The sequence below is a fragment of the Notamacropus eugenii genome, chromosome 7 (genome assembly GCF_028372415.1).
Source record: "Notamacropus eugenii isolate mMacEug1 chromosome 7, mMacEug1.pri_v2, whole genome shotgun sequence".
NCBI lineage: Eukaryota > Metazoa > Chordata > Mammalia > Diprotodontia > Macropodidae > Notamacropus > Notamacropus eugenii.
Window position 1 is genome coordinate 156,281,803 of NC_092878.1, and position 11,056 is coordinate 156,292,858.

The 11,056-nt window shown below is 44.3% G+C and overlaps 1 long non-coding RNA gene across 2 annotated transcripts; it reads right to left on the bottom strand.

Moving 5' to 3' along the window:
- Nucleotides 1–3,458: 3,458 nt before the first annotated feature.
- On the bottom strand, nt 3,459–6,127 carry LOC140514351 (uncharacterized). 2 transcript variants are annotated; one of them, XR_011970571.1, is made up of 3 exons: nt 5,911–6,127; nt 5,008–5,213; nt 3,459–4,047 (listed from the first exon to the last, which is right to left on the bottom strand). It is a non-coding gene; the product is annotated as an uncharacterized lncRNA (long non-coding RNA). The 2 variants fall into 2 exon arrangements; XR_011970572.1 differs by having other exon boundaries at nt 3,459–3,869; nt 5,911–6,126.
- Nucleotides 6,128–11,056: the final 4,929 nt, after the last annotated feature.

Consider the following 11,056-nt stretch of genomic DNA (forward strand, 5'->3'; position numbering starts at 1 on the left):
TCTTGGATTATTCTTTCTCAGCAGTCAGCGTAAACTGATGAGCCTTTCCTTCCCCTCGTCCCAAAGGTCTTTGCCCCATCTTTTAGGAAAGCTGAGCGTCAGGTTAACTTCATCGCCAGATATTTGATGTTGATGTCTCAAAGTCCCCACAGAGGTAAATATGGGTTCTAGTTTTTTAAGAGACTAACCTGGGGAATAAGAATAAGAAAGCAAAAGCATCAGTGAGTCTTGTCTGAACCTGGCCAAGGGCTGGATTCATTCTTCCAAATGCAACTCTATTTGTGCCAATAGCCAGCCTGGGCCTGCCCTTGCCACCTGTGCTTAATCAAAACAGTGGGTGGGGAGAAGAAAGGATACCTGCTTTCCCTTTATTCCTCCTCCCTCCAGCATTGCTGATAGGATTCAGTCTGTTCCTAGCAGGAAAATACCCCTTGTCTCTCTTTTTAAAGCCTTGCCTAACCTTTGTTTTTCCTCCAAATAGTTAAAGAATTCTGCTCCAGAGAATAAAAACCCTGGCAATATTATTGGGCGTAGTGAATCTCTTTCCATCTGAGGGAATATTGAAGTCAGCAGAAGAATGAGGGCAAAGAAAAGACACAAGTCCTGGACATGCTAACCCTTGGAACTGACGTAGAACTCACGAACGGTGAGGGGACCAAGTGCTAGTGGTGCTGGGCCTGCTTGTACAAACAGTGAAAGTGCCTCGAGTGCCAGGAGTAGCGTCAGGTGGAGATTTAGAAAGACTTTTAATGGCTGTTTGCCTGCGTTTGACAGCTTTATGTGCTAAGGGTGTTGGTTTTGCCCAAATGCTGCTACTTGGACGGTAATAGTTACTATTGAAAGATCATTTGAGACAGCATACGTCTAGTTCTTTGCAAACCTATCACTATATATGAATGTTTTGGTTATCTGGGGCTCATGAAGCTTCGATAGTGCAAGGAAGCAACTTGGGTACCTTTTAATAGCTGTCGTCACTGTGTACAGCACCTTTTTTGAAATTTATTCTAGCATCAAAACAGCACTGACACACAAATAGTGAGTGTTCATGGGGTGGTCATTAGAATAATGACGAGACTCAAAACCATGTGATGGATCCGTCAAAGGACCTGGGAATGTTTGCCTTGCAGAAGATGAGACTTGAGTGGAACATGATTCCTGCTGTGGAGTATTTGAAGGATTGTCAGCTTAGAAGACACAAGAACCAGGAGCAATGATTGCAAGTTATGGGGACAAATGATTAGTCTGATGGCTGCCTTGAGATGGTAATGCCTAGGTATCCCAGGTAGTATATGTGAGTGAGAGCTTATCTGAGCCATTATTGTGGATTAATTGATAGAAAGAGAATAGGCTTGGGGCAAAATAACCTTCCAGTTTGTATTCTCTGAATGGGTGGGATGCACTGGGACCAAATTCAAGAAGATGAATACACGTTTGGTGAATCCTATTCTTTTTGCTATCTACGTTATAATCAAAAAAATCATTGATAGAAATCTGCATGCATAGGTCTGTATTCAAAACGCTGTTTGGGCTAAGATGGAGTCAGATAAGGAGGCTGGGAGATAGTACTAGTCTTGCTTCATCCAGGCACCAGCTTTCTGCATAAGCACATAAATTCCCCAGGTTTCACATTAACAATTCGTTGTTTCATGTAAGTCTTGTTTAAATGGTCGACCACAAGGTAATGCCCTGTTAGGCGCAGTAATTGTTTAACTTTCGTTATACTAATAACTTAAACTTTAGCAAACTAAAGTTTGCTATTTGTAACCAAGACCAGTGGAGTTTTATTAATGCTACAAACATGTCCAAGAAAAGCAGTATGGCATGGTGGATAGAGGGTCAGCCTTGGAGTCAGTGAGATGAAGGTTCAGGTTCTGCCTGACAGATCCATACTGGCTATATGCCCACTGGCACATCACCAAACCTTTCAGTGCCCCCCAAGCAACTCTCAGAGCCTCTCAATTCCAGTGCTGCTCTACATCCAAGGGAGTTTCCACCCTGTAAGTACCCCACTCTGAGTACTCTCCTTCCAAGCTTTGATAGTAATGGGCAGTGAGATGGACTAGTCTCAAAAGAATGAAAAAGCATTGATGGACTAAGTGCTGGGGATACAAGTACAGAAGGAAGACAATCCCAACACTCGATAGAGGAGTGATGGACAAGGAAGGAGGTGTTGAAAGGACCAAAAGGCTCTCCAGTGACACCACCTTTTCTGAGTTCTTTGAAGTGTTCGTTGGATTCCAGTTCTCTGGGCTAGGAAGGTTGGGGTTGGGATACTCTTTGGTAGGTCAGGAGATGAGGACCCCTGGGACTAGGGATGCAGGGATGAGTGACTGAAGAGCCTTCCAAAACCAGGAAACTTGGAAAATGTGAATAGGAGAGGGAAAGAATGGGTTCTTGTGTAGGGCCCAACATCCTGGACATTTAGTGACCCCTTATTAGTGGTCTCAATGAAAACGAGCTGTTTTTAAAGTGTTGACCATACCTATTGATAGTTTCTTGATGCTTCTTGTCATTTGGTAGACAAGCTGTGTCCCTAAAGTATATTTGAGAAGAACCCAACCATGACCCCTTTGCATCCTACCACTCCCTCCTAATTACACACACACCAAAGAAGCCAAAGTCGTCTACTGGATATGGTGAAATGCCCCTCTGCCCGTTTAGGCTCAGTCCCCCCGAAACCTGGAGGAGTAGAATCTGTATGCTGACGTTCTTGCCATGGGAAAATGTCCCTGGAGAGCTCTGGGTGCTGACTCATATTTCTCTTCCCCAAGCATGCTGTGCCCTTGCATGCTAAGTAGCAATGAAGAGTACTGGCAAAGTCACTTTCCTGGGCTTTCTTAGTATTTTTGCGGACTCAGGCCCTGGTGCAATATCACTATGAAGCTGTCGTAATGACATCTGCATCCCATGAGTGTCTGTTTCCCATGGTTAAAGCCAAAAGAGATTATTTGGAATGTGTGCTTCATGTCAGGGGTGGTAGGGAATTAACATGTTTGCCAGCTGGTCCTTCCTGTCAGTTCAGTTTTCCTTCATTCCCAAAGCTAATGTTGTTGGCAGAGATTAGGGTCTGCCCCTGGGGGAGCCTCCATAAAGCCAACGGAGAGACTGTGTCACATATAGTGTCTGTGAAGACTGGCACCAGTAGAGCCTCTAAGCCACCTTTGGTTAAATTTCAGTGGCCGGCCAGCCTGCCACAAAGGTGCCAAGATTGTTCTGATAAGTGTTGGGGTTCCCATATTCAGTGAAAGACTTCATAAGACTTGATTCACTGTGAGTTTGTTTTCCTTCTGTTCTGTATTCTTACTTAAACCCTGATGTGTGCACACCCTCCAAAAAAAAAAAACCAACTCTATTTGATGATTATTTTTAAGGCAGAAAGGTTGGCAAAATGCTGACTTCAAATGGGATTTTTCAGCAATTATGAAGACGGTCTGATCTCTCAAGAAACAAAGAAGAAGTGAACAGTAAATGTTTATTATGTTTTTAAAACAGCTTATGTTATGAAATATGTCTAGGTTCTTTGTGTCATGGCTTTCAGGTGTGATTCCCAGACTCTCTCTCTTTAATCTGTTTTCCAGGTCACTTGTTTTTACAAGATACTTATATTTTCTTCTTTTTCGTGTTCTTTTGTCTTGTTTTTGTATTTCTTGCCTCATGGAATATCATCTTCTATTTGGTCTGTTCCAATTTTCTGATTTAATTTTTAAACTCTTGCTTCATCTTTTTCAGGAATTCTGGTTGAATTTGTGCTCGAGCTGTGCTTTTTTTCTTGGACAAGTTTTTTGTAATTGTGCCACAGCATTAATTCCATTTCTGATTCTTTCTTCCATACTTCTCATTTCTTTTCCATTTTTTTCCTGAAGCAGTCTCTTTTCATTTATTTTAAAAAAAAAACAAAACATTTTTAAACTATTTTTTGTTAAGTCTAGCTCTGTGTCTTCCAGGAATTCTCACTGAACTTGTGCTTGAACTACGTTTTTCTTTTAAGACTTTCCTTGTAGATATTTGGATGTCATTCTCTTTTCTGGGTTTGTATCTTGAGTGGTCCTGAAACCATGATTGCTTTTTACTATGGAATTCTTTTTTTGTTTGCTTATTATTTCAACCAACTTCCTGACTTCAGACTTTATATTAGGGCTAGACTTAGCATACCTCTGGAAAGAATGCCTGAGCTGATCCTACTGCTGCTTTCTTGGGGTATTGAGTGTTGTGTGATTCAGGATATCAGGGACAACCCAGGCTAGGAACCTGCAAGCTCTCAGTGCTCCCAAAGTTGTCTGATCCAAAGTAAATCCTCATTTTTCCCTTCTGCCTGAGCTCTGCAAGTTCCTAGCTTAGGTTTGGGTCTTAGCAACACACCTGTGGGTTTGCCCCTTGGTGGAAGTTCCAGTAGACTGCTGTTGGATCCAGCAATTATTAGCCAACTAGAAAGACTGTACTGGTTCAGTGTGACAACTGTAGGCTCTCCTTTTGTCTGGGATTCCTGCCCTGGTTATTTAGCTGCAGGCTTTAGCCTGGGCTGGAGGCCGCAAATGAGACCCTGCTCCATTCCTAGGGTCAGAGCCCCACAGCTGCTGCTTACTTCTTGTGAAGTGCATATCTTATGACCACCACTCCTAGATCCCCTCCTTGATTCACTCTGACTCTGTGAGCTAGAATGAGGTAATGAGTGGCAGGGCTACCACTTGACACCTGTTCCTGCTACTACCCCACGCAAACAAGGTCAGGCCCTTGTGAGCAGGGTCTCAGATCTCATCTTGCCCTGGTACAGCCTCACTCTCTGCCGGCATTCTCAAGGTTCCTGGTTAAACCATATCCCCAGTGTCCAAGACCTGGCCTCCTATGCTCATGGCACAGGGAACAGAATACTAGGCCTGGGGTCAAAAGACATGAGTTCAAAACCTGGCCTCAGACCCTTACTGGCTGTGTTAACCTGGTCAAGGCACTTAAGCTGGCCTCAGTTTCCTCAACTTAAAATAAAGATAAAATGTAAAATAAAGCACCTACCTTACAGGGTTGTGAGGATCAATTAGCACTTAGCACAGGGATGGACACATAGACAGAGCTTATTCCTTTCTCTTCCCCTCTGTGCTGACCTGAGCAGGAAGAATGACTCACCAAATCTTCTAGGATTTCCCCAGCAGGACTTGGTGTCTTTGCCATGCCAGGCCAGTTGCTAACTGCACAACAGAAGCAGCTGCCAGGGTTCCTAACTGGACACAGAGTGGATGTTGTTCATACCACATTCCACCCATGAGTGGCAAGATCCTAAAAATTATCCCAGGGACTTTCTGCCTCTTAAATGGCCTTAGGGACATTAATCACTAGTAGGGGACAACTTTGGGGATACAAGAAGCCTGGTGTAGATAGCCCTGGACGAGAAGACACCATCCCCTACTCCCTGAAAAAAAGTATCAATGTCCTCCTAAAAGAATGAAGATGAAAAATTACAGACTTCACATCCGTGCTTCAGAATGACCATATCCCAGATCTGAATGCACTAGGCTAGGATGCAGAGGGGAGGTTAGCAGTTTATAACAAATCTCACAATATCTCATACTGATAAGGATATGAGGAGGAGCGGCATTACAGAAACATTCAGGCTTTGGCACAGCTTATCTGTACTAAGAGTAAGAGGTCATAACATCTACTGCAAGCAGCCTGTCACAGGGAACCCAACAGGGAAAAGGAAGCAAGGATGCCAAAGCCATGCCTCTTTGGAGGCATTCCCAGAGGGCTTTGCCCCTCCTGCAGAGGTCTGGTGTGGCAAGGACTCTCCCATACCTTCCTTCGGGGACTCAGGATTGCCACCAAGTCAGCTAAAAGATCTGCTACCTTCCAGCTAAGTTCATACCCAGCCCAGCAATGCAGAATTAGTTTCACTGCTAGCCTTCTCTTCTCTGGCCTTACCCTGATAGTACCACTGCTACCAGCCTGGCTCAGGCCCTCCTCCTCTCTCCAACCTGGACTACTGTGATGGCCTCCTCATGGGTCTCCATGCCTCCATTCTCTCCCCTCTTCAATCCATTCCTCAGACCACTGTGAGAATAATCTGCCTGCTTCAGAGACCTTGGAATTCCAAGCCCTCCCTGGGCAAAAGACACCTGGTGTTCATTGAATGGAACGTGGTGATTTCTCCATGGTGCATGGTGCCCTTTGAAGGGACAGAATCCAAAGATCAGGGAAACTGCACAGCACGTAAAATTGATGTCCTTTGTTTTTGGAGAGAGCCAAGTGATGTCATAGAATGCACATGGATTGGAATCAGGTAAGTTAGAGTGGTACAGGGTCATCAGCCTCACTCGGAAGGACAAAAGGAGATAGAATAAGGAAAAGCTGAAGAGGGCCAATTGAAAGTATGTCTCAGAGCAGTCCATCCTTAGGGTAAAATCCAGACCCAAGAAGACTGCTGGCCCAGAGAGGCTTCCTGGTTCCTAGCAGGGTGATAATTCATCTCTGACATGGCATCTGAGAGAGGCAGGACACCCCAACCTTGAGACTGACAAAGTGGGGCAGCAGTTTTAGGAGCTACCTTAAAGAATAAAAGGCCTTTACTACCCTGATCTGGGCAGTCTTTATAGTTTTACTAGTACCCCCATAGTCTGGCCATCTATCTTCTTAACCTTATGTTTCAGAGATGTATCCCAAATTACTAACAGGAGATGTGGTCACTCTCCACTCATCCAGAGGGCCAGCAAGTGCTGGGCCTAATTTCGCCATTTGTAGGTGGACAACCACTGTGACCATCTGATCTCCTTCTCATGCTTCACCAGTTGCTGAAATGCCCACAGTTGTATGATGGTATGGCAGAGGAGGCTCAATTCTGATCTCATTTGGATGGAGTTCTCCCATCAAAGCCATCTTTAGAGGATTTTTACCTCTGCCTTGAAAATTCCCCTTGTGGAACTGCTGCAAAAGTGACTCTTTATTGGATCAGGTATATGTGACTCCCCGTCTTAGCTACCTAAAAAGAAAAAAAGGGTAGTCCTTATCTGGAGTCCCTAATCATCAGTGCATTGGTTGTGTCTGAAAATGTGTGTCTCTCATCCATCACCTCTTGTGGTAAGAGCATTATCTACTAGGGCCACTGCCATGACAGTTGGGCTAACCTTTTCTAAGGTCTTGTCCTATGCCAATTAAGCTAGTCTTTCTTTGAAAAGGACTGAAGCTGTTCTGAAGTATTCATCGATTTCCAGGTATGGTGGTGCACACCTGTAATCCCTGCTGCTCAGGAAAATGAGGCTAATGGATCCCTTGACCTTGGGAGTTCTGAGCTACAGCTAGGCTAAAGCTGATCAGGTGTCTGCACTAAGTCCAGCACCAATATGACAAGACCCTGAAAGGAGAGGGTCACCAGTAGGGACACACCATCCCAGAGCAGAAATGGAGGTCAAAGCTTCTGTGCCAGTCAGGAATGAGATCAGCTTCTGAGTGGCTACTACTCACCCTATTGTGCCACTTGACCAGTTTGGGCAGGATAGGAAGAAGTCTCCCCACCCAGAAAAGGTCTTAATTGGTCTAGGGGGCTCAGGCTACTGACATAAAGACAAAACACAAAGGCAAGTGTATGAGAAGTCAGGATCTCCTCCCTCTGACTTGGTACCAGGCCACCAGCACAGCCAACAGACTCAGCTGAAACAGTGCTGTGTCCTTGCTGACTATCCTTTCTGTGCCATGATTAAGTAAACCTTCTGTTACCAGCTAGATGGCTTCCAAGTATCTCATTCTAATCCTGAACCACCAGACCAGCCTTTGCCTATAAGAGAACTGTCTTGGCCTCAAAGTAGTAGTAGACTATGGCTCAGCACTTAGCCCAATGACACACAGTAGGTGCTTTTAACAAGTGTTTATTGATTATCATTGCAGAAGGACAACATTGCATGTTGTCAGACATGAGCAGCAAGTTGGGGTTTTTCCTTAATTATATCTCTTTGTTAAAAGGAAAGGTCCTTTGCGATGTCATTGGAAGATGACATCAATATAAAAAAAAAATCTATCAATAATTTTTAGTCATGTGAGAATTAATGAAGAGCTGTGTTCCAGAGAGTATATGTTAGGGCCTGATCCAGGCCTTCAGGAACTTTCCACTAGTCCATGTCTTGGACCACAGGATAGCAATAAATGAAGAACTGAATACGTGGCCTTCAGGGAGCATTAGCCTGACCCCATGGGTAATGTGCTTCAGAGCCTCCAGACTGGATCAGGAGAGTGAGGACCAAAGTCCAGACCATAAAGCCACTGCGCTACCTTTGCCCTTTGTGTGAGCTCTGGCCCCCTGTACAAGGGCTGAACTCCTGGACTCAGGGAAGGTTTCTCAGAGGCATCAAGGCCAGGCCTTTCCCTGTCTGCTGACAGACCCAAAGTCAGTCCCTTTTCACTTTCTACTTCTTTCATGCCGACTCAACCAAGGAGAATGTTCCAAGATTCTAAAGGCTCAGACTGGGAACAGAGGTGACCGAGACCACCAGTCACTGCTGTGAAACCCCAGAGAAACCAGGAAAGCAGAAGGAGCATCCTAACCACACTTCAGAGAGGGGACCTCTAGACCAAAGGAGAAAACTGGAAAGCCATCCAACTTGGGTTTCTATGAGCCTGGAGGTGTACAATCCTCCCCTCTCCAGATAGCCTAAACATGAGGGAACTATCAATACCAGCCTTGTGATCCCTGAGTTTGAGTTGGGGCTTTCTCTCCTCTTCCTCCCCAGCCACGGAATCACTCACATTTACTGCATCTGCTGCCGGACAGAGGGATTAAAATAGGCAGGAGAATATGATAGGTTTTTCTGTTCATTTTAAAGAAGAATGCTACCACCTAGAAAAATAGCACTAACTCACTTGGTGCCCAGAGTGGGGATAATTCATGCATTATGTAGAGGATTCTGAGTTATATTGTTATATTACATATATAGTAGTATAATATATTGATAGTCTAATTAATAATTGGATTCAAGAATGAGGAGTAATTTATCAAGCATTTACCATATGCCAACCATTGTGATAAGTGTGGAGAATACAGTGAGAAAACCAGGGAGTTCTTGCCTTCAAGGAGATCTGATTCTGTCTCAGGGAGACAACCCAGAGAGGGGAGTTCAGCTACAGGGAAAATGTAAAGCCTGGAGGTCCATTTGATCAGAAGGATTGTAGTTGGTTACTCCCTACTTGGACCTCAGTGGCCCCAGCACCCTTGGCAAGGCTTCCTGGGCATAAAAATTCCAACAGCAGTGTGGGGCCAGTCAGACCCAATAGGAGCCTAAGCAATGGGAGTGGCCATACCATACTGACTCAGTAACCAGAACCAAGGCCAAGTACCACCATATTCTTCATGTCTTAGGGCAAAGTAAACCTCTTCCTTTGTTACATGTTCAATGACTTGTGAGTGCCTCCTTTCATCCCGACATTGAACCTGACCCAAGACAATCCTCCTCCAAGCAGTGTGAGCAGCTGTCAAGGATATTATATCCTATTGGAGAAAACAACTCTCTCTCTGTCTCTCTCTCTCTCTCTCTCTCTCTCTCTCTGTTTCTCTCTCTCTCTCTCTCTCTCTCTCTCTGTCTCTCTCTCTCTCTCTCTCTCTCTCTCTCTCTCTCTCTCTCTCTCTGTCTCTCTCACACACACACACACACACGTTTGGGCTGAATATATATGCTTATATGTGTGTGTGTTCAACCTAAGCGTCATGTTCTACAAGAAGATTTTCATGAATATATACACACACATGCATGCGTATATATTATAGTATACATACACACACACACATATACAGCATCAATAGAAAATCTATATGAAGTACTTAGGGAGGGAGGACACAAGTACCTTTGGGGTATGGGGAAGATTCATGAAATGCTTCTTGTAGAGGGTGAGGCTTGAGCTGGATCTTGCAGAAGGCAGAGGTAATGCAGAGTCAGCAAATGCGAAGATGAGAGACAGAGTTCTGTGCATGAGGATCAAGAAGGTCAATCTGACTGGACCCTAGAGTGGGAGACAGGAGGCTGGAGAGGTGGGACCAGATTTTCAGGGGTTTATCTCAAAGGCAATAATGAGCCACAGGAGTTTGTTGAGGAGGGGAATAACGTGGCCAAGTTGGCAGAAATCATTAATTTATTAAATGCATTTCACTCCTGGAAGAGTGAACTATGAGAGTACTTAGAGGTTACTTTGCAACAGTGAAGGGGAAGAATGTTATTCAACCTCAATTTGTGTCTTTTTTAAAAAAGATGTCATTTTTTTCTCTTCTGAAAACCAACAATTCGAATAATTATTCATTTACTCCAGAACTTTAACACCTGGGCAGTGTTTGCTAACCTTTCCTTCTGGAGTGCTCAGAATCAAAATACTAATAGGTTAGAGTGAGAAAGAGCTCAGATTTAGACTCCAAAAATCTAAAATTGAATTCTAGTCCTCCACTTATGATATGACTTTGGGCCTCATTTTCCTCTCATGTAAGATGGAAAAGTTAGATTAGGGGTCTCCAACTTATGAACCTGTAAGATTCAGGGCAGCTGATGGAGCTGTGGATGGAGTGCTGGACCTAGAATTGGGAAAAGTGAGTTCAAAACCAGCTTTAGACACTTATTAGCTGTAAACCCTTAGGCAAATCACCTAACCTCATGGCAATAAATAGCACTAACCCCTCCCCCAGGCTTTGTGAGGACCAAGTGAGATAATATCTGTAGAGCACTTAGCACATTGCCTGGCACATGTTTTGTTGTTCAGTCGTTTCAATCACGTCCCACTCTTTCTGCCCCCATTTGGGGTTTTCTTGGCAGAGACACGGGAGTGGTTTGCCATTTCCTTCTCCAGTTAATTTTACAGATGAGGAAACTGAGGCAAACAGGGTGGAGTGACTTGCCCACGGTCACACAGTCAGTAAATGTCTGAAGCTGGATTTCAACTCAGGAAGATGAGTCTTCTTGACTCCTGGCCCTGGACTTTATTCACTATACCACTTAGGTACCATATAAATTTTAGGGCTATTATTATTATTGCTAAAATGGCTCCAATAATGCTTTCACTACCTGCCTCACAAGGTTGAAGATCAAATGAAACAATGTACTCA